Here is a 22,719-nt window from a genome sequence, read left to right as displayed (position 1 = left end):
GTCAGTGTATGCATCTGCTACTGGTATGTACAACGTTGTTGCTGATAAACTCTTGCTGTTGAGACTTCCTTGCGTTGAGTTGATAGCAGTTGATTCAATTTATTGAATGTATTTTCTCCACAAAGCCACTCCATAATTATTTGTGCACATGTCTACAATTGTACATCAACACCCGAAGCTAAATATTTATCTCATCACCAAACAATTCCATTCAGAAAACTAGTGAGTGAGTTTAGTGAGTGAGTTTAGATTGATCGCTACATCGGCGGTATTTCCAGCCACATCATTGAGGGGAGAAAGCCACACATCAATGACAGAGAAATATATATCAACAGTATAAATTCGTCGGAGCAGGACAGTATAGTAACTAGATTATCACAAAGTGTTTTTAAACCAATATTTGTCAAATGCTACAATTAACAACGTTTAAGTGTATATTGTGTTGCGAGTTTAGATTGTAATATGAAATTAGAGGAAAATTGTGTTCTGTTAAAAGTATTCTGTTAAAGTTGTGATATATAATGTAATTGATTTATATTGAAGGTGCAGGACAGCCCTGGCATGAATAGAAAAGTATAATAAAGCGGCGTATAATGTATTATCCGCATTTCCGTAACAACCTGTGTGTGGCCCTTTGTTGCATTTACACCAGCCCTGCTGGCTACGGGCAATTATTAGACTAACGTTATTTTTTACTAACGTTAAACCCATTTAGGATAAGTCTTAGTTTGAATGACATGGGACCAACATACGTGCAGGGAGGACAATTATTTCATGCTGCTTCAACCCCTTTGAAGATATATCCACTAACAACCTCAGTTATTTATTCATTCTTCCAAACAGAAATCTTGTCCTACTGAACTGCCGCGGAAAAGAAAGTTATCACTTTTACCCAAAATAACTGTATACAATAAAACAAATCCACAACGCTGGTACAGGCTTTGAACTCAAGCAAACAACTCGCCAAACTTGAACGTGGCGGATAATAATGTACCTGTCCGAAAAACGTCATATGAGTTTTGCAAAACGCGATTAACGTAATTGTGTGACGTTGGTCCAAATGCGCGTGTATGATTGTAGCACAAACACCGATGTTGGACGGAGCAGGCATGCATTAACCCAAAACCAAAGACGTACGCAAGCTCAACGGTATGGCCAAAACCCAAAAGAGTTAAATGTGCAAAATATTCACTATGCACAGGGCATGGCGTGACCAGCCGATTGGTAGAACTGGGCCAGTTCTACCACCCATCTAGGTGAAGTAAGGGCCAAAGTGGTGTGTTGGGCAAAAGGAACACGGTGCCAGGATCCTATTGCCCTCAACCACCAGAATCCCGTCCTCCCACCGACACAGGGGACACACGGCAAACGGGTTGGTGGACCCAAATATTCCCCAGGTCCCACAACGGGGTTGAAGGGCGCTTAGCGTGACCCAGCACCCACCACGAGGAGGTGGGCCCTTCATGGAAAGCCTGCAAAGATTAGAAGGAGCGTAGTGGTGCAATATACAAGTGCGTAGATGTATCAAATAATACTGATTAATATTTATATATCTAATTGAATGAATCGGTCTAAAAATTTGGACTGGTTATTGGACTAAGTTACGCAATAAGACGGAGCCCAGTCAGCAGGAAACGAGACTGTTGTGTAATCAATGTTCATTCGTCATACCGGAAACAGGGGTTTGATTCCCCACAAGGGTGCATTGTACGAAGCCCACTTCTGGTGTCCGCCGACTTGACATTGCCGAAATGTTGCAAAAAGCAGCGTAAACTTAAACTCCTCTCAATCACCCAATATCTTTACCTCAAAATGCCTGGTTTGTTTTACTATTGCCAACATTACAGCTCATGGGACATGTGCTGAGATCAGGAAAAGGAACCCAGATGCTCGCAGTGGAGATTTCAACATAATGCCTTACAGCTCCTCAATTCAGGGAATGTCAGTGAAGGTGTTTTGTTTGTTGGGAATGACAATTACACCAGCTGGAGTATGTCACACTGCCAAATGAAAACATTGGAAATTATCCTAAAAGGTCAAACAATAACTGTGGAAATGAGCTGCCATATCTATTAGCTGGTGGTGTTGGCAAAGATGGAGTAACGGTGTATGAGAAGATCAGAATCATACCGTCGGTAAGTACACATTTCGATTAACAGTTCTGTGGATGTGAGTTGGTAAAGTGAAGGGAGAACTTACTTGTTTTACTGTTACATTGTATATGATACATTGTATGTTCACTACCTTATAAAGGCAAAAGTGGTAATAGCACTTGGTGTGTGAAAACTTCAACGTTCTCAAATTTCAAAGAGGCCTTACTAACATCACAGTGTCCGGCCAGCAGGATATCCGTAGCTAAATGTTATCTACGTGCGTTTAAACAGTTATATCTCATTTTCCCCAGTGGAAACGAGTAGTCGGTTGATGTGCAACTTTCAACGTGATAGAAATCTATAATCGTCGCTGATAGTGTGACCAGGTTTGTCAGGAATATACCAAATTTCACCCAAACTGTAAACATATGACACATTCAGCACTATAGAATTTTCCTCAAAGCCTAAGTGGCATGACCACATCTTACTCAAAATTAGAGCAACCAAGGACCTGGATAGTGTTGGGTGTTTCTTCTGGTATGGGGCGCTGGGGTAGCCTTAGTGGGTAAAGCGTTGGCTCCTCACGCCGAAGACCCGGGTTCGAATCCCACATGGGTACATTGTGTAAGCCTATTTCTGGTGTCCCCCGCCGCGATGTTGCTGGAATATTGCTAAAAGTGGCGAAAAAAATAAAACTCAGTCAGTCAGTCAGTCTTCTGGTATGCATTATTGTTAATTACTTTTAATTTCAGCTCCTAGTTTTTACCAAGAAACCTGCAATGCAAAAAGTTGTATGCATTTAAATTCATTCAATATATCTATATTGAATAGAAATTGTGAGAAAGGATTACCTAATTCTATTCAACACTTAAAAATATAAACCATAAAACATATAGAATATTTTTGTGTTCTGCTGGGGTGAACAGATGTTTTTTTTCTGTGCTTCAGGCAATGACTGTTGTGAGAACTGACACCACGTTCGCAAGCGGGAACAAGACGAAGCCACATCAGTTTGGTAGGGCAGAAGATTGTTACTATTTTTTTCTAAAACTGCAAACGAATAGGCACCTTTTCACATCGACACACTGGGCACAGGAACGAAATTCGCCACTGATGTAAGTACCTCATTGTCAAAAGTATGACATATGTCCGCGCGCGCGTGTGTGTGTGTGCGTGTGTAAGTATATTATAAACAACTTTCCAAAGCTAGGGAACATTCTCAAGAATATAAAGATGTGCTGTTTTAAAGGGAATCCTTGTATTCATATCATTTAATTACCTGATTACAGTTCAGACTTGTTATATAAAACCTATTTAAGTACACCTATTCATATGCAGCTCAACTGGACTGCAGAAGGATACGCGTCCAAAGTGCACAGTATTACCCGGACGCATGATGGCGCCATCATTGATCTGGTTTGTGGAGGCTGGTGTGCAGGATGTGATCCTATTGGAGACATGATCCTCTACCCAAACAATCAAGATATTCAGTCACCTTTGTTAATGAATGCAGCTACTCCCTAAAAGTGGATGGTGAGAGACTGTGAGGGTATGTTTGTGATAGACGAAGGTCATCAACCCGATCATAAGATAGAGGACCTTGTGGATGTTGAAGACGTTGATGGTAATTCGTATGGAACCAAGACCTTCTACACTACCAGTTCACTTACTTGGCCTGTATAGGCGTGTATTAGAGGATAAGTAACAGTTCTGAAACAGTTCTGAAACTCTGTTGTTTAAGCTTCAAGTAACTTGAAATCAGATCTGAATGAATACATGTCTACAGGAGAACTTAATTTTTGGTGCTGGGTTCTTTCAAACATTGTTATTCATCTTGTGGAACAAGTTACCAGACACCTGTAATGTTATCCGGTGTCGTGTCAATTCACGTAAATGACAAACGATTTTTAAATTACATCAGTGGGTAAAATAGGAACCAGCAGTAGTGATAATTCTGCTCGAAAGTACGTTCGACGTCAGTGTATGCATCTGCTACTGGTATGTACAACGTTGTTGCTGATAAACTCTTGCTGTTGAGACTTCCTTGCGTTGAGTTGATAGCAGTTGATTCAATTTATTGAATGTATTTTTCTCACAAAGCCACTCCATAATTATTTGTGCACATGTCTACATTGTACATCAACACCGCGAAGCTAAATATTTATCTCATCACCAAGCAATTCCATTCAGAAAACTAGTGAGTGAGTTTAGTGTAGTGAGTTTAGATTGATCGCTACATCGGCAGTATTTCAGCCACATCGTGAGGAGAGAAAGCCACACATCAATGACAAATATATATCAACAGTATAAATTCGTCGGAGCAGGACAGTATAGTAACTAGATTATCACAAAGTGTTTTTAAACCAATATTTGTCAAATGCTACAATTAACAACGTTTAAGTGTATATTGTGTTGCGAGTTTAGATTGTAATATGAAATTAGGAAAATTGTGTTCTGTTAAAAGTATTCTGTTAAAGTTGTGATATATAATGTAATTGATTTTATATTGAGTGCAGGACAGCCCTGGCATGAATAGAAAAGTATAATAGTATAATGTATTATCACATTTCCGTAACAACCTGTGTGTGGCCCTTGTTGCATTTACACCAGCCCTGTGGCTACGGGCAATTATTAGACTAACGTTATTTTTACTTAACGTTAAACCCATTTAGGATAAGTCTTAGTTTGAATGACATGGGACCAACATACGTGCAGGGAGGACAATTATTTCATGCTGCTTCAACCCCTTTGAAGATATATCCACTAACAACCTCAGTTATTTATTCATTCTTCCAAACAGAAATCTTGTCCTACTGAACTGCCGCGGAAAAGAAAGTTATCACTTTTAAAATAACTGTATACAATAAAACAAATCACAACGCTGGTACAGGTTTGAACTCAAGCAAACAACTCTCGCCAAACTTGAACGTGGCCCGGATAATAATGTACCTGTCCGAAAACGTCATATGAGTTTTGCAAAACGCGATTAACGTAATTGTGTGACGTTGGTCTAAATGCGCGTGCATGATTGTAGCATAAACACCGATGTTGGACGGAGCAGGTATGCATTAACCCAAAACCAAAGACGTACGCAAGCTCAACGGTATGGTTAATATGGGGCTGCAGATCTGCAGCTGACAAGCACCTACAACTGCAGCCAGGCCAACATCAGCAATTGATAAACCGCTTCCGGCAAACAGGCCAGACGCAAGATCTTGAAGACCCAAGAGTCACGGCGTTGGCCGAAGACATCTACATCCGGCAGATCAACGTACGGAAGAGATTAAGACACGCTGTCAGCAGACGAACAGTCCTTCCGTGCAATGGTCTTGACCCGTCTACACCATCAACGCAGATTGCAATAGGCAAGCACTGTACGCGGTAGTGAGTGAGTGAGTTAATATTTAACGTCACATCGGCAATATTGCAGCCATATGGTGACGAAAACAAGCCATTCCGTAAAAGCAGAAAAAGTCATAGCACCAAATTTAAAAGTAGGCAATTTGTTAGTCACCTTTCACAGTTACAATTTATGATAGTCACATTTAACAGTTACAATTTATGATACAGATCAACTTCCCTCAGGTAGTTCACTATCAGATGAGCGCTAACGCGGGAGAACAGATCTTTCAGATTTGTTGCATCATAATGTGAGCAGCGAAGTGACTTCAACCCTTATTTCACCTAGACGGGTGGTAAAATTGGCCGGTTCTACCAATCGGCTGGTCACACGGACAGACAAAAGGTAACATAAAATTGTATAACTATAGGTTATCAAGCGAGTGTGTTTTCGGATGGTTAATATACTGTATTAGGAATAAACGTTGTATTTAGCAAGCCTTGGCGAGCTAAGTACATATTTTATAATTTAAAAAATGCGATTTCAATTGCCAAAAGTCTTGTAACAAACTTCGTCGAATGTGCAAATATATCTATGACGTCATAAATATGTGCGTAGTAATACGTTACATCACAAGCTCGGTGATACAATTTTCTTCTGATCACTCAATTGACTGCGTTAGGTCATCTAGTTCCCTGTAAGCTTTACTGTTAACTCATTAAGGCCGAGAGACGCATATATGGGGCACATTAATCAGCTCCTCACAGCGAGAGACGTGTTTATGGGGCAGGTAATTGGCAGTTTCTCACAGCGAGAGCCACATATATTCGTCAACAGAAAGCACCTCTTATTCAGCGAGAGACGTACATGAGTGTTCTACTTTTAAAATCGCACTGTACCTATTATTTCAACCAATTTAGTAGTACTGAGCAAATATTAGCTTTTCTTACGAGAGATGCTAACTTTAGTGTCAATCAGAAGAAGTATTTAAAGTGTTTTGATAGCAATTACTTATCATTAGCATAGGCTTGTACAGCGTTTGGCAAATGAACACATGTTGGCGAGAAACCTAGATTTGTTAGTTTCAGTTTTGTATACTATGCGGAAACTCGCATTGTCTGTTTCCGGATACTGAAACCTAGCGGAAACCTACATTACCCAGTATCCATTAGGTTTCCGCAAGAACGGAAACTAAGTTATTTTGCTGGGATTATGATGTTTTTACAGAGGTAAGTGTCTGGTAGTCTTCATTGGGAATGGATACTAAAATACTTCGTATGCACATTGTTGAATTAGATGTAATGGTTTAGAGGTTACTGAGCGTTATTTAGTACTTTCATTAAAATAATTCGTATACACTAGAAATGTATCGGCAAAACCGCTATTTTCGTCGAAAATTATAAAGCATGTAAGTAAATTCTTCTTTACAGTATGTCATTGTCATAGATGTTTTGTAAAATTAAACCTCACACAATGATATGAAAGAGAGAATTTGTTTATGTGTGTCTCATCTCTTACATACAAAGAATACATCCATATTGTGATACAAATGTAAATGTACAAGCCGCCAAAGGTCTACAACAGAAACTTGCAATAAAATTACATAAAACTGTGCAATACACGATATGTATTCACACCTGCTTTCTTTCAACATATATCTTTACGACACAATTAAACAATCAGGACTTGTTTGTACGACTAGACAGTTTCCTGTCATTCCCGAAACCTGCCAAGGAAATCAGGTGTGATTAGCACTAATTAGTCTCAGCACAGCGAGTGGGCAATCAGCGAAGGGTCCAGGTGTTGAGTAGTGAGATGGCTCTCGGGCTTAACAATTAGTTTACGCACGTATTGTCAACAAATCTTAGTTTACTTTTAAAAATAACAAGAAACTTGTAGGGAACTTCAGAAACCTTCATGTAACCTTTTGCACAACAAATACACTTAAATATATGTTACGTAACCTGGATTCCGAAACCTGACAGTCGGTCGCGGAAGTGGTGCCTATGAATTTTATCTTCGCTTCGTAAAAAATATTCACTCCAACCATCATTACCAGACATGAAGTTTCTTGGATCAAAGAACTGACAGATCCGTAACCACGACCGTCAATCCAGACACGTTCGTCGGTAGGTGGGCGTGACGCCATGTTTCTTTACACTGTGAAAGTAGTCCATATAATTTGCATATGACCTCTCCAATTTGCATCGTAATCCGTATATGACCCCAACGGATATCGAAAATATCCGTCAGCTTTATCCTGCCGAGAACGCTATCCATTGTATGATAAGAAAGATATTTGAAAAGTTATAAAAATAAACCTAATAAAATGTACAAAGCACTTTGCATAAAGTTTGATGTCAAGTGTCATGTGTGTGCACGATAAACCTACTCAGTTTTGGAATGCTTTTGACACCTGAAATTCACCCACCTGATATTGAAAATTGAAGAATGGTTGATTATTCTCTGGCTTCTGAATGTTGTGAAAGACACGTTAATTTCAACCTAAACTTCGCTAACGTCATGCCACGGCTTCCAGAAGTATGCTGGAAATGAAATGGCCAGACATTTTGGTGTCCGTCAAAACACAATTTCAGCTCTAAGGAGACATTTTCAACATAATGGGAACACGAGAGATTTGCCTCAGGCCGGTCCACCAGAATCACTTCCTCCACCGACACAGGGCGCAACCAACGGCAAACAGGTTGCCCAATTCGGTCACCCTCTTACGACCAGCAACAGAGTGCTGAGGAAATATTCTGCCACTCAGGGGAAGAGCTATTTGCGTTACCAGGCACTCACAGTGAGGAGGTTGCTCTCCACAAGTGACAATATGATATAGAATAGTACATTAATTGTCGGAAAAAAGAAATCTGTTGCTTGTTCCATATGACTCCATTATATATCCAACTAAATTGGTTTAATGACGACTGTGTTTCTTTAATTTGTGAACCAAAGGGAAGCAACCTCTGGCAACAGCAAAAATGTTCAACCAGCATTCATCAGATCAGGACCATATCAGCGGGCTAACACTAACAAACTCTAAAGAATTAATTTTCTGTTTTAGGGACACAGGAGCAAAGTCCTTTCATTCCAACTACTCCTATTTCATTAGAGTGTTTTCCAGGTGACTTGATGTTATTTCCATTATTAATTCAGTCAATGCGTGCTTGCAATCCTTTAAGAAGAACTGCTTTTGTTTATTATGTTAGAAATTGATTCTCAGTGGCGGTGGTATTTCCTATGCGTCCCTTCGTTTTGAGTTAATGACGGTTCAATATTTCAGCATTATAGAAAATAAATGAAACCTCCTGACTGATGTGAGAGACCATAAAAATCAATGAAAATGTATTGGTGTTAGCTTCTTAAAATACATTTAGACAAAGCGAGGCAAAGCAATATCAAGGTAAAATTACATCAATGCTGTAACAAAGCGAGCTACATTTAGCATCCATATTGATCGACAGTGCTATCTTAACAAAATGTTTCGTCATATGAGTGCAGGTCTTCTATGAACCTTGTCTGCCTTCTCAACCTGCAGTGACTTCATTCTCTGCTAAGGTTCTACCCTAACGGCATGACACAGAGGACCCTTCAGTTTGTGTGACTGGCTTGATTGGAACGTCTTTCAGAATGCAGATGGAAAAATCCTGCTTCAGGACCTTTTACGTGGTTATGTGCTTTTCAATAGCATCAAATATTGGTTTGGACGACGCTCTATTTAAAATGACCAGCAGTGGAACTCCAGCCGTTTTAGACGACATCCAACATCTTCAGATCCAGAAAGTCTTTGGACTAACAACCTGTGCCATTCTGTGTTTTCAAATGTCATGCCAAGTGTTCCAGTATTCAGACACAAACCGCTTATGCATCACGCAACATACTGATGCAGTATCCGGTGGTGTCATTAACTTGAGGCAGTGATTTGTTTGACACTTACAACGTTAATCAACAAGGTACGTTATCAGATTATTTGCGAGAAAATATTGTATTCTCTTCTAAACGGCACAATTCATCCTTTAAGTAAATCAAAGGAACGTTTTGGGTAATAATGGATTTGAAAACATCTTGGCATCATTTCTCGGGAGGTTTTGTTAAATGTTTGTCACAATGTATTTCTAGGTTGATTATTCGTCATTCCCCTGCTACTTTATTACCATGACACTACAGGTGTAAGTTAACCCAGGCCACAACTATATTCAATATTTTGAATTTGGTATTGTGTGAATTGGCAGCTATTGTGCATGTGTGTTTGTGTGTGCTTGTGTGTGTGCTTTTTGTGTGTGCTTTTGTGTGTGTGTGTGTGTGTGTGTGTGTGTGTGTGTGTGTTGGAGGTGTGGAGTAATCAAGATAGTTCCCACGTTCAATCGAAGCACCTATATTCGACATACCAATTTTAGGCCAAATTTATCAGATGTCGCCATACGGATGGTGTATGCCCAGCTAGGCTTCATGTAGGTAGCAAAAGTACTGTAAGTCCCCATGGTCCCTAGTTACTGGACTGGAAATCTATAGTCCAGTTTGATATTTTAATGTTTTTTAATGGTGTGAGTGATAACTTAGTTATCATACTGTCCATCTATGTCAGGCTTCTAATTTTTGAAATACGAGGCTCAAAATATAGTAACACCACAACTAGTACTAGACTGTGATACAATTGTGACAACTAACCATTGTGAAAGCTTATTATTTTCATCTTTAACTGAATTTTAGGAGAAGCAGTGTGATACAATTATAACTTTGTTTTGCAATAAATTACACATTCTAGTAATTCATAGGCGCTTTCAATGGTATTGCTGGAACCTACGACGTGCTTTATAGAGGCACAACGGATTTAGAAGAAATTACCTATAAATTCGAAAAGGATTTTGGTTATTTTTATTATTAGTTTCCTAGGTCCACGAACGTTTGAACATACTGTGTTATGTCCTAAACAAATTGAAAGAATTAGAATGGTAATGTGAATGTACACTCAATATACACATTTTGCAAAGGTTTCTTTCAAGAGCTTCCTTACAGAGCCCAGTATCCAGTAATGCATGCGTTGCTTCACTATTGCCCAATTTACAGATCCTAAGACATGTTCTGATATTTTCTAATTTTGTTTTTATTCTGTGGTTGTTTAATTGAATACGTGTCACAATGTGTTCTTGGTTATTTATTGTTCATTCTTTATCAAGGGCAACCTACAGTGTTACATATCCCTCACATCAATCGTTTTCTAGAGTTGCTAATGGCAAAATTGACTGATTCCATGTTTGCGTTTCTGGTTGGTCAGCTGGCATGTCTAAGTTCCATGTGTTTGTGACAGGGGCCATTGGTGGGACAAGATATGACTGGCTTTTGGCAAATCTTCTCATCGACTTTGACATGTCTACTTACTAAAACATCTGTAGGCAACAGAATGCTGAGTGAAATTGGAAAACAACAAAGAAATGTTATACAAAGTATAATTGGAATATATCATAGCGTTAGGTATGCAATCAAATACAGATGTCTACAAACACTTACTATGGCAACAAGCTGGAGAATAGCAATACAACACTTATAGTCAGTGAGCTACAACAGCAGAGGAAAGATGTGATAATATATGATAGTCATAACAGTGATGTTCTAGCAGCAAAGGCCTTGGCTGGAAACGGTGAAAATTATCATCTTCTCGGTATCGCTGGCATGAAGACATGTACTTACCCACTTTTATATATAGTTTAAATACTTCCGGATAAAATGCATATGTCCATTAACTGTCCATTAACCTTATCGCAAAATTCCTGGTTTACATTATGATTGGTAAATGTACAGATCCTAGGACATGTTCTGAGATCAGCTGGCACCCGTGAAGAGCCACCTCCTCGTGGTGGGTGCTGAGTAACGCTAAGCGCTCTTCAACCCCCGTTGTCGACCAGGGGGTATATTTGGTCCACCAACCCGTTTGCTGTGGGTTGCGCCCTGTGTCGATGGGAGGAAGGGAGTCTGGTGGTTGAGGGCACTGGTTCCAGGAATAGCGTTCCTTTGCCCAACACACCACTTCGCCCCTTACTTCACCTAGACGGGTGGTAGAACTGGCCCGGTTCTATCAATCGGCTGGTCACGCCAAGCCCCTGTGCTAGTATGTATTTTGGACAAATTTGATTTTTCTGACATGTATCGATATTGGTCTTGGTTATTAATGATGGTTGACAACACAAAATTACTCATTTGTTACCTTGCCTAGAGTCCTATGCCAGAAGGCGGTGGCTCATGGGCCAATCTGGTAGGACACGTCTTTGCAAGATTTTCCTACTTGAGTATACCCTCCTGGTATCCCTGGTGTCGTCTGTTGGAGACCCACAGACATAAGACACCGTCCTTGTTGACACTCCATGGTGGGTGGGGAGCTAGAAGGGTGAACCACATATATTTCAACCATGGCTTCCCCACTAAAAACGCTCACACGAATCTGACGATTCGTTGTCTTCAGAGGATGAAGCTCAAACAACTATCACCAACACTGAAAATTGGCCTCGTTTTGTCGTTATGTGTGCCCCTGATGGTGGTTCTATAAAGTTGAATCCCTTTGCCGTTGCAAAGGGCATTGAAGGTTTAGCCGGAGAGGTGAAGGAAATCAAAAAGTTACGATCTGGTTCCTTGCTTATTGAATGCAGGAAACAAATCCAATCAAACATTCTGTTAAAAACCAAATCATTAGCTAATGTTCCTGTGGAGGTGTCCCCTCACAGGACATTGCATAGCAGCAAAGGCATCGTCCGTGACATTGGACGTTGCCTTTCAGACATGTACGAAATTGATATCGTGACTGAGTTGCACTCTCAAGGAGTAACTCAAGTCAAACGATTCACGGCTAAAAAGAATAATGAAACCTTCAAAACGAAAACCTATCTCTTCACTTTTTGTCTGCCAGTTCACCCACAATCACTGAAAGCAGGATATTGTAACCTAAGGGTGGATACTTATATCCCCAATCCCTTAAGGTGTTATACCTGCCAGAAGTATGGCCATGGGTCCAAATCATGCCACAATCCAGCTGCATGCCAACGATGTGCTGGAACATGCGAGGACAGCAATGTTTGTGATAAAACTCCTGTCTGCGTCAACTGCTCTGGTTGCCATCCCTCATCTTCCAAGGAATGTCCTTCCTGGAAGCTGCAGTCAAAGATCTCGCGAGTAAAGCATGAGCGAAACATATCATTCTCAGAAGCAAAACAGATTGTTCTTGCACAAGAACAATCAGGCCCGACCTATGCTAAAACCGTTTCTGCTTCTATTCAGGCTTCAGAAATCAACACGTTTCATCTGCTTCAGTAGGTTGTCAAACCGATTATACATGGGCTAGGACTTCTGCTCCTACTTTGATATCTGCTGAAATTCAAGCGAGACCGCCAAAGGTAACTTCCAGTGCTCAAACCACGCCTTCATAAACCATTCAGTCAAAGGCATCTTCTGCGAAAATACATCTGCTTCCCAGAAGCAACCATCAGACTCAATTGTGAACTTAACTGTGAAAACTAAATCCAAACCAAACAATGAGAACAAACAAAATCACGGTAACAGAACCCAGAAGGGGTCGAAAACCAGGTCCAACTTTTCAACAAGTTCGGATCTCTCGAGGACATGGATGTGTCCGACCATAGTCATGGTAGGACACATAGCTTGTCACCCTCAAGGAAGGTAAGGGTAGATCTCCTGTTCATCCGCCGAAGAAGTAACGTCTTCACCTATAATTCAATGGAATTGTAGAGGACTCCGGAATAATTTAAACGATTTACAGCTATTAAATCAAGATTTTAAACCGTCAGCATTCTGCATCCAAGAAACGTATCTGAAACAGACAGATAACTTTGACTTTCGTCAGTTCAGTGCATATCACTGTTTTTCTCCTCCGGGTGATAGAGCTTCTGGTGGATCATCAATCCTGGTGAGGGAGCAATGTCATCCATAGTAGTGTTCCACTTAAAACAAATCTTCAAGTCGTTGCAGTTCGACTTACATTACAGGTTGCATATTTACTTTATGCTCTTTATGTATTCCACCTTCATCGGCTGTCCAACTAACTGATCTGCAAGCTCTGTATGATCAACTACCTAAACCCTGTTTAATCATGGGTGATTTAAATGGCCATAACCCGCTCTGGGGGTGGCACTAATACAAACACCAAAGGTAAATTACTGGAGGATTTTATTTCAAACAACGATTTATGCATTTATAATGACGGTTCAACTACGTATCTTCATCCTGGAACAGGAACATATTCAGCTCTTTGATTTGTCTATTACTGACTCCAGCCTACTGAGTGAGTTTGAATGGTCAGTCCACGACGACCTCTGTGGAAGTGACCATTTCCCAACAATCCTAACACCCGTGAATCCATCTGATATTCCTCCATCATCAAGATGGAATTTTAAAAAGGCAAACTGGCCTTTATATGTAACTGTCTGTGCTGACAAACTGAAACCTGAACTTTTTAATGACATTCCTGATGCCATAAATTGTTTTCAGGATGAACTAAATAACATAGCTGATGAGTGTATCCCAAAGTCCTCTGCAATTCCTCACGTACGAAAACCATGGTTTACCAATGACTGCAAACAGGCTAGGAAGGCACGGAAGAAAGCCGAGCACTCATTTCCGACGCCATCCTATGGTCCACAATTTAGACAAATTTTAAATTTTAAACTCCAAGGCACGGCGTACTTTCAAGCCAAAGTAAACGTCAATCTTGACGAAACTATGTATCAAAAAATTAATTCGCGCACTTGAATTGTATAATGACCTTGCTACTGGCCAATGCGACATCGTCTTTGTTGGTTACCCAGCCACGTTGGCATTTATGGGAACACAGTGGCTGATCTTGCCTCGCCAAGGCAGCAATCAACAAATCTGTGACACCACTTCTTTATTCCATACTTTGATTACAAGGCTAGCATTAGAACTTACATCCGTGATCTGATGCAGAAGAAGTGGGACACTCAAGTAGGTATTAATAAATTACATGAAATAAAACCCTATATTGGCTACACTTACTTGGGTTGTCAGTCCATCATTCGACGATGTCGTATTGGCCACACAAGATATACGCATGAGTACCTATTAAAGGTGAGGATCCTCCGTTTTGTATCCCTTGTGATGAGCGAATCACGCTCAAGCATGTCTTGCTTGGCTGTGTTGAGTACTCCATAACAAAGGATATCTATTTCAAATCCCGAACTATGAAGGATCTTTTTATTAATATAAGTCCTCATTTATATTATTGCATTTTTAAAAGAATTAAATTTGTTAACAGATTTGTAAATATTTTTATGATTGGAAGTTTGAATTAGTAACACAGATTGTTAGTCGCTGTATCCTCGAGGAGGTTAAAAGTACTGTAAAACTATTGTCCTCCTGAGGAGGATACGTAAGTTCAAAACATTCAAAGTAAATTTCCAACTTTCCGGTTTTAATCGTAGAATATGTGTAATTTTAATGTCTGGCTAGATATATCTAAATTGCTAACAGCTGAGGGATGATGTAAATCCAGCTAGGGCCCATGCAGGAAGCAAATGTACTGTAAGTCCCCATGGTCCCTAGTGTGGTGATCTACCTTCAGTTGTTTGCGATCAATAGCCTGTTTTTTATATTGTATCGTCTTGTATAGTTCAAATGTTTTAGATTTTGTTACTAGTTTTTATATCTATATCTGTGATAATCTAGTTATTTTACTGTCTTTCGTTGGCAGAATTTTATAATTTCACTTAAATTGTTGATATATTTATAACTTGCTTTAGTCACGATATGGCTGAAATATTGCCGATGTGACTTAAAATCTTAACTCACTCACTCACTAATTCGCGCACACCTCTATCAAAGGTGTGGAATATGATCAGAAAATCAAGAGAATCTAGCATCCACCATCTCACAGATGGGAATCAGTTATTGACTGATAAATCAGATTTTACAAATAAACTTGGTGAGACGTTGGCCAAACATTCTTCCTCATCTAATTATGTACCTGAATTCCAAAATATCAAAACAGCAAAAAGAAATCTCTTAATTTCAATTCAGATAATGGGAAGACTACAATGAAACCTTTTCGATACATGGGCTACATACTGCTCTTGATCAGGCTCATGATACTGCTTCAGGGGGCTGATAACATACATTATCAACTCCTGGAAGCACTTCCTGAATCATGTTTAGAGACGCTCTTACATATTTTTGATGACATTTGGACATCTGGAAATTTTCCTTTGTCGTGGTGGGATGTTATTATTGTTCCATACCTAAACCTGGACGTGATCATACTGATCCCTCTAATTATAGACCAATTTCACTGACTAGCTGCGTTTGCAAAACCATGGAACGTATGATCAACAATCGACTTGTTTGGTACTTGAAACCAATAACCTTATAACGAACATACAATGTGGTTTCCCGTAAAAACCGTAGTACCATCGATCATTTAGTACGTTTAGAGTCTTTTGTGAAAAATGTCATAATTAATTAACAACATGCAGTGTCGATCTTTTTTCGATTTAGAAAAAGCATACGACACGACATGGAAACATGGGATTTTAAAGATTTAGATGACTTTGGATTACGAGGCCGTTTGCCTCAATTTATATCAACTTTTTAAATGTCGAGTGGGTTCCACCCGTGTCTGACCATTACAATCAGGATCAGGGTGTCCCTCAAGGCAGTATTTTGTCTGTCACATTGTTTAGTATCAAGATAAACAGTTTATCAAAGGTTTTAAACGATTCAATTGATGGATCACTTTTTGTGGATGATTTTAATATTTCTTGTCGTGGTAAAATATGCATACTATTGAACGGCAATTGCAGTTGTGTTTAAATGAAATAAATAAATGGTGTCTTGAAACGGCTTTAAATTTTCTAAATCAAAACTAATTGTCTATACTTTTTTAGAAAATATAAGCCGCATAAAGACCCAGAACTATCTTTAAATGGCACTCCATCAAAAGTTGTCAAGGAGGCCAAGTTCTTGGGTCTAATTTTTTGACTCCCATTTAACCTTTTTGCCGCATATTAAATCACTTAAAGCCAAATGCCTGAAGGCACTCGATTTGTTAAAGGTTGTTCCCCAAATTCAAAGTGTGGAGGGATCCAACTAACCTCCTTCACTTATACAGATCTAAACTTGATTATGGCTCGATCGTATATGGCGGAGCCTGCAGAAACCACCTTCAGCTACTTGATTCTGTTCACCACCAAGGTCTAAGACTTTGTCTTGGATCATTTAGAACTTCTCCAGTTGATAGTCTCTATGTCGAGGCAGATGAGCCTTCTCTTTCCCAACGCTGTCTTAAATTATCTTTACAATATATTACCAAACTATATTCTAACGAGTCTAACCCTGCATTTAACTGTGTCTTCAATCCTCTTTATGAGGATATGTACAACAAAAGTCGTCTCTTGTTCCGCCTCTTGGGCACAGAATTAAACCATTCATTTCTGCTGCCAGCATTGGGCTGGAAAATATATCTTCTTCTCGTCTTTCTTTCTTCTCCTCCTTGGCAATTAGTGAGACCACAAGTTGACATCACACTGACTAAGTTTAAGAAAGCAGAAACTAATGAATTACAATATAAACAAGAATATAATCAATTAAAAATAAATATAATACATACAAATCCTTATTTACATATGGGTCCAAGGATGGTGGCAAAGTTGATTGTGCCACTGTCATTGGATCCCGAACAATATCTTCTCGACTACCAAATAACAGCTCTATTTTCACAGCAGAAGCTCACACCATATTAACAGCTCTTAAATATATTAATAAACAACGTAAATATAAACAATACATCGATATCATCTTTTCCTATTCTCTTTCGTATCTTCAGGCTATTAAAAATCTTTCTTGTAAACATCCACTTTTAGTAGAAATTATTGTATAATGAGCTTGCTACTGGCCAATGCGACGTCGTATTTTTTTGGTTACCCAGCCACGTTGGCATTTCTGGGAATACACTAGCTTATCTTGCTGTTAAGTCAGCACTCAATAAATCTGTGACACCACTTCTTATTTCATATTCTGATTACAAAACTAGCATTAGAACTTACATCCGTGATCTGATGCAGAAGAAGTGGACACCAAGCAGGTATTAATAAATTACATGAAATAAAACCTTATATCGGTTACACCTACTTGGTTGTCAGTCCAGATTTGGGGAGGTCATTATGCGACGATGTCGCATTGACCATACGCGTTATACACACAAATACCTATTAAAGGTGAAGATCCTCCGTTTTGTATCCCTTGTGATGAGAGAACCATGGTCAAGCATGTCCTGCTTGACTGTGTTGAATCTCAATCATAAGGGATAAATATTTGAATGTAAAACAATGAAGGATCTTTTTACCTATGTTAATTATCATTTAATTATTGGTTTTTTAAAGAAATTGATTTGTTTGATGAAATCTGATTAATGTGTTTTGTAAATAGACATATTTTAAAGATTGGTAATTTAGATTAGTAAGTTAGATTGTTAGTGGCGGTACCCTCAAAGAAGGTTAAAGTACCGTAAAATTATTGTCCTCTTGAGAGGGTACGTAAGTCCCAAAACTTTCCAAGTAAAATGTAAATTTACCAAATTTTAAACGTAGTATCTTGTTCTTTTAACTGCCGGCTACATTTTCCTAAAATCACCAGCGGCTGAACGGATGGTATAAATCCAGCTAGGGTCCATGCAGGTAGCAAAAGTAATGTAAGTCCTCATGGAAACCAGTTTGAAAACTACAATAAACGGAAACACGGAAACCAGGTTGAAACCTACAATAACCGAAAACACGGAAACCAGGTTGGAAACCTACTATAAACGAAAACACGGAAACCAGCTGGATCCAGCTTGGAGGAGTTAGTAATGAATCGCACTGGAAACCATCCGGAAATGGTGCAAAATTCAGTTTCAGTTTTCATGGAAACAACAATGAAACTATAAGAAACCAACTGGAAATGGTGGTTTCCATGTCGTTTCTTCTCAGTTTCAGTGTTCCGGAAACCAACTTATTTTTGTAGTGCTAGTATGGTGATCTACCTTTAGTTGTTGGCGATCTATAGCCCATGTTTTATACTGTATTGTCCTCTTTAATTGAAATGTTTTAGCTTTGCTCGCTAGTTTTATTCATATCTGTGCTTCTCTAGTATTTTACGGTCCATCGTCGACAGGTTTTAATCTTTAAACGTTTTCTCTTTATATTGTATAAATTGTTTTCGTCATGATATGGCTGAGATATTGCCGATGTGACGTCTAATATTAACTAATTCACTCACTCTGAGATCAGCCCACTCACAGTGGAGTTTTAACAGAAACAATCTCATGCAATAATAACATTGTTTGCAATAAAGTACATCACCATGTATCAATACTGTTTCGGTTTCATGGTGTTCATAGACGCTTAATAATGGTATTCCTGATACCGTGCAACATTGTAATGAAACACTTTGAAAACAAACGTGAATGAAGTATCTAACGTTTGAAATGTTTAATAAAGACGTGTTTTAGATCGCTTCAGGACGGCAACAGCAGCGAAGACCATTGGCAGACATGGGAGACGAATCAACATACTCTTTAGTACCTGTACTAATTAAGATGATTTTGGTCGCTTTTATTGTTATTCTTCCAAGGTCATTGGATAAACTGTTATGTCCTGCTCAAATTCAAAGGTTTGTCTTTGAACCTATTTGACGGTGTCCAATATCTTTACATAAAGAGTTGTTTTAATCTTGGCAAATTTACAGATCCTAGGTCATGTGCTGATATCAGGAAAAGGAATCCAGATGCTCAAAGTGGAGCGTACAACATCATGCCCACAGCTCCTCAGTTCAACGGAATGTCAGTGAAGGTGTTCTGCCTGATGAATGACACACACCAGCTGGAGTATGTCACACTGCCAAATGAAAACATTGGAAACTATCCTAAAAGATCGAACGGTTACTGTGGAAATGAAAAGCCATATTTAATAGCTGGTGGAGTTGGCAGAGATGGAGTAACAGTGTATCAGAAGATCAGAATTATACCATCGGTAAGTACACATTTCAATTTACATTTCTGTGATGTGAGTATGGCAGGTGTAGTGAAAGAAGGACAGTTTACATTGTCTATGATAAGTGAAACAGGTGATCCAAAGACTACCTTTAAAAGGCAAAGTATCTGTATCGTGCGAAGAAGCTTTGTTATGTGTAAACTTTCAGCTGTTCAAGTTAGAAAAAGGCCTTGCTAACACCAATGTGTGTCTGATCAGCAGAAACTCGCAGCTAAGTGTTTTTCAAATGCGTTTAAATAACCCGCAGTTATGACCACCTATTCAGGAATGATAATGTCCCAGCCCAGTTATTGAGTAACTTATCAGCGTTCCAGAAACATATCATATGTGCTGATTGTGAACGGGGCTTGTCAGGAATGTACTCGGTTCACAAAACTCGTAAGTATGTGAGACATTCAGCACCAGTGAATTTACCTCCTTGCATAAGTAGGGTGACCACATCTTATTCATACTTAAATTAATCTAAGAGTGAGTGAGTTTAGTTTTACGCCACCTTTAGCAATATTCCAACAATATCACGGGGAAACCAGAAATGGGCTTCACACATTGTACCCATGTAGGGACTCGAACCCGTGTCTTTGGTATGACGAGCGAACGTTTTAACCACAAGGCTACCCCCCCGCCCCAAACATTAATGTAAGACCAGATCAAAGTTATATTATTATTATTAAAGATATGTTTCCGTTATACACTTTTTTTTTTTCTTTTAACTTCAGCTCCCCATTTCCCCTAAAACAATTACAATACATAAAGTTGAATGGTAAGTGAGACTAATTAATTCTCTTCGACACTTAAAAATTATAAAAAATAAAATCTGCTATGTTATGTTGTGTTCTTCTGGTGTGATTTTAAGTTCCTGGAAAGATGGTACATTTCTATGCTTTAGACAATGACTGTTGGGAGAGCTGACACTACCTTCACCAGCGGGAACAAGACGAAGCCACATCAGTTTGGTAGAGCGGAAGATTGTTACTCATATAAGTGGAACTGCAAACGAATCGGAACGTTTCATATCGACACACTTGGCACTGGGATGAAGTTCGCCACTGATGTAAGTAACTCATTCTAGCAAGCATTATGTGTGTTTGTGTGTGTGTGTGTGTGTGTGTGTGTGTGTGTGTGTGTGTGTGTGTGTGTGTGCGTGCGTGTGTGCGTGCATGGACGTGTGTGGGTGTAAGTAGATTATAAAAGACATTCCAAGACTGGGAACGTTCTGGAAAATACAAACGTGCTATTTCATACTGAAGTCCTGATGATAACATTATTGTCGATAGCGAACCCTTTTATTTGCAAGATGTTAAAAGGTAGGTGGAGGAGGTGGTGAAGGTTGAGGGTACAAAACTGAAGAAAGTACGAAAGGCCAAATTAGTCTAAACTGACCTGAATATGGTAAGTATTACATTCCATAGCACTAAGTCATTAGCCTAGGTTTGCCTAAATATGGTATCCAAAACTGTCACAATGATAACCTAAACTGGACATGCAACTACAAAATACATTGACAATAGTATATGTCCTCAAATATTCCTTAAAGTCCACCCAGTACCTACACCAAGTATTATCCTGAATATTCTGCCACAATCAATATGATGTCAGAAAACAACACAATTTCCCAAATATTAAATAATTAAATGCACACTGAAGTAGGCTACAAAGCTCTATAAATTTCAGATAGATTAACAGTTAAAGGGAAGCAACTGCTTATTCTGCATGTAAACTGCACATTATTTTATGAGCCTTCAATAGATCAACTTGAACATGGAAGTTTGGCAACTTACACCTAAATGACTAACGCATTTAACAAGAGTGCAAACTGTGTTTCTACAACACCTAAATCATAAAGGACTTAAAATATCACATGCTGTCATAGAAGTCTAAGGCAATATACGCCATAAAGTGCTGTACGTGAATTATGCCTGATCGAAAGCTGAACAGCGCTACTTCTTAGATTACAATAACAAACTTATAATCGCTTAACATGCCTCAACTGATACTTATGCATCTAGATTTACATGAAATACAAAATAAAAGACTTAATACATACTCGCTCGTTGTTGTGTTACTCCTATATTACTCAAAATGATGATTCCTGAATATTCGGCCATGCTGCCTGAAACCTGCAAACTGGTCCAAACCGGATAATAGTTTTTAGACTGGTCATTTATATAAATTACGCAAGAAAATAAACCACCAGACTAGGTTTAGTCTATAGATGGGTAAGAAATAAAGAGCTGTTTCGCACATGAAACAGAACACTACCCCGAATATTTACAAAGATATTACAAACTCGAGAGATGTAAATCTTAACCGGAATCTAATAAAAGATTCTAAATTCTAGGTTTAAACACAACATTCATCAATTAAGTCCACATACAAATATAAAGAAGGAAGTCTGAGCGTTAGTCTATGAGTAAGAGTTCACAATGCAATATAAGATTGTCTGTTCAAGATTCAAGTAGTCCTTAGAACTTTCCGCTGCTAGCAGCAGAACCAACTCGGTCACTGGACGTGTCTAGTGAACAGTCTTTCCAACACGAATAACCTTGAGAATACATTTTCTGACCTTCCCATCTCTGCACTTGAGAGCATCTACAACAACGCCAAAGGCCAGTCGTTCCTGTGAACATCCTTGTCCTTCATCATAACAAAATCACCAATTTCAATGTTTGGTTGATCGATCTGCCATTTTATCCTAACTGTGAGGTGTGTGTTGGTATTCCTGTCTCCAGCGACGCCAGAATGTGTCAGCCAAGGCATGAACTTGTTTCCATCCTGACTTGTACAAATCAGTAATATTAGCGTCTACTCTGTCCCATTCCACCACATGGTTGGATTTCTGTGTCAACAAATTAGAGGGGAGAACGAACGAATGGTTCCTCTGGATCCGTCGACACGGGTACAATTGGCCTGCCGTTCACAATCGTACAAACCTCTGCTAGAAGAGTGGTCAGAACTTCATGTGTGAACTTCCTGGTTGACACATCAGACAACATACTGTCCAGAATTCTCCGCACAATCCCTATCATTCTCTCCCAAACGCCGCCCATTTGGTTCGATTGTTCGATAAGAACGTTTCAATTTTCACATCCTCCACACATATAGCATGAAATCCAAGACTTTCTGAAGATCCAACAAAGTTTGTTCCGCGGTCTGAACGGAATTCCTGCACATTTCCATGAATGGAAATAAAACGGCGCAAGGCGTTAATGAATGATGAAGAGCTCATCTCTTCGATCACCTC

The 22,719-nt window shown here is 39.2% G+C and overlaps 1 long non-coding RNA gene across 2 annotated transcripts; it reads right to left on the bottom strand.

The window, feature by feature from the left end:
* Nucleotides 1-1,180: 1,180 nt before the first annotated feature.
* LOC124288414 lies at nucleotides 1,181-21,727 on the bottom strand. 2 transcript variants are annotated; one of them, XR_006901444.1, is made up of 4 exons: nucleotides 21,596-21,727; nucleotides 16,833-16,843; nucleotides 15,715-15,722; nucleotides 1,181-1,191 (listed from the first exon to the last, which is right to left on the bottom strand). It is a non-coding gene; the product is annotated as an uncharacterized LOC124288414 (long non-coding RNA). The 2 variants fall into 2 exon arrangements; XR_006901445.1 differs by lacking the exon at nucleotides 1,181-1,191 and adding an exon at nucleotides 7,464-7,473.
* Nucleotides 21,728-22,719: the final 992 nt, after the last annotated feature.

Source organism: Haliotis rubra, unplaced genomic scaffold (genome assembly GCF_003918875.1).
Source record: "Haliotis rubra isolate DU_JTF1 unplaced genomic scaffold, ASM391887v1 Scf417, whole genome shotgun sequence".
Lineage (NCBI taxonomy): Eukaryota > Metazoa > Mollusca > Gastropoda > Lepetellida > Haliotidae > Haliotis > Haliotis rubra.
This window is presented reverse-complemented; position numbering and strand designations above follow the sequence as displayed.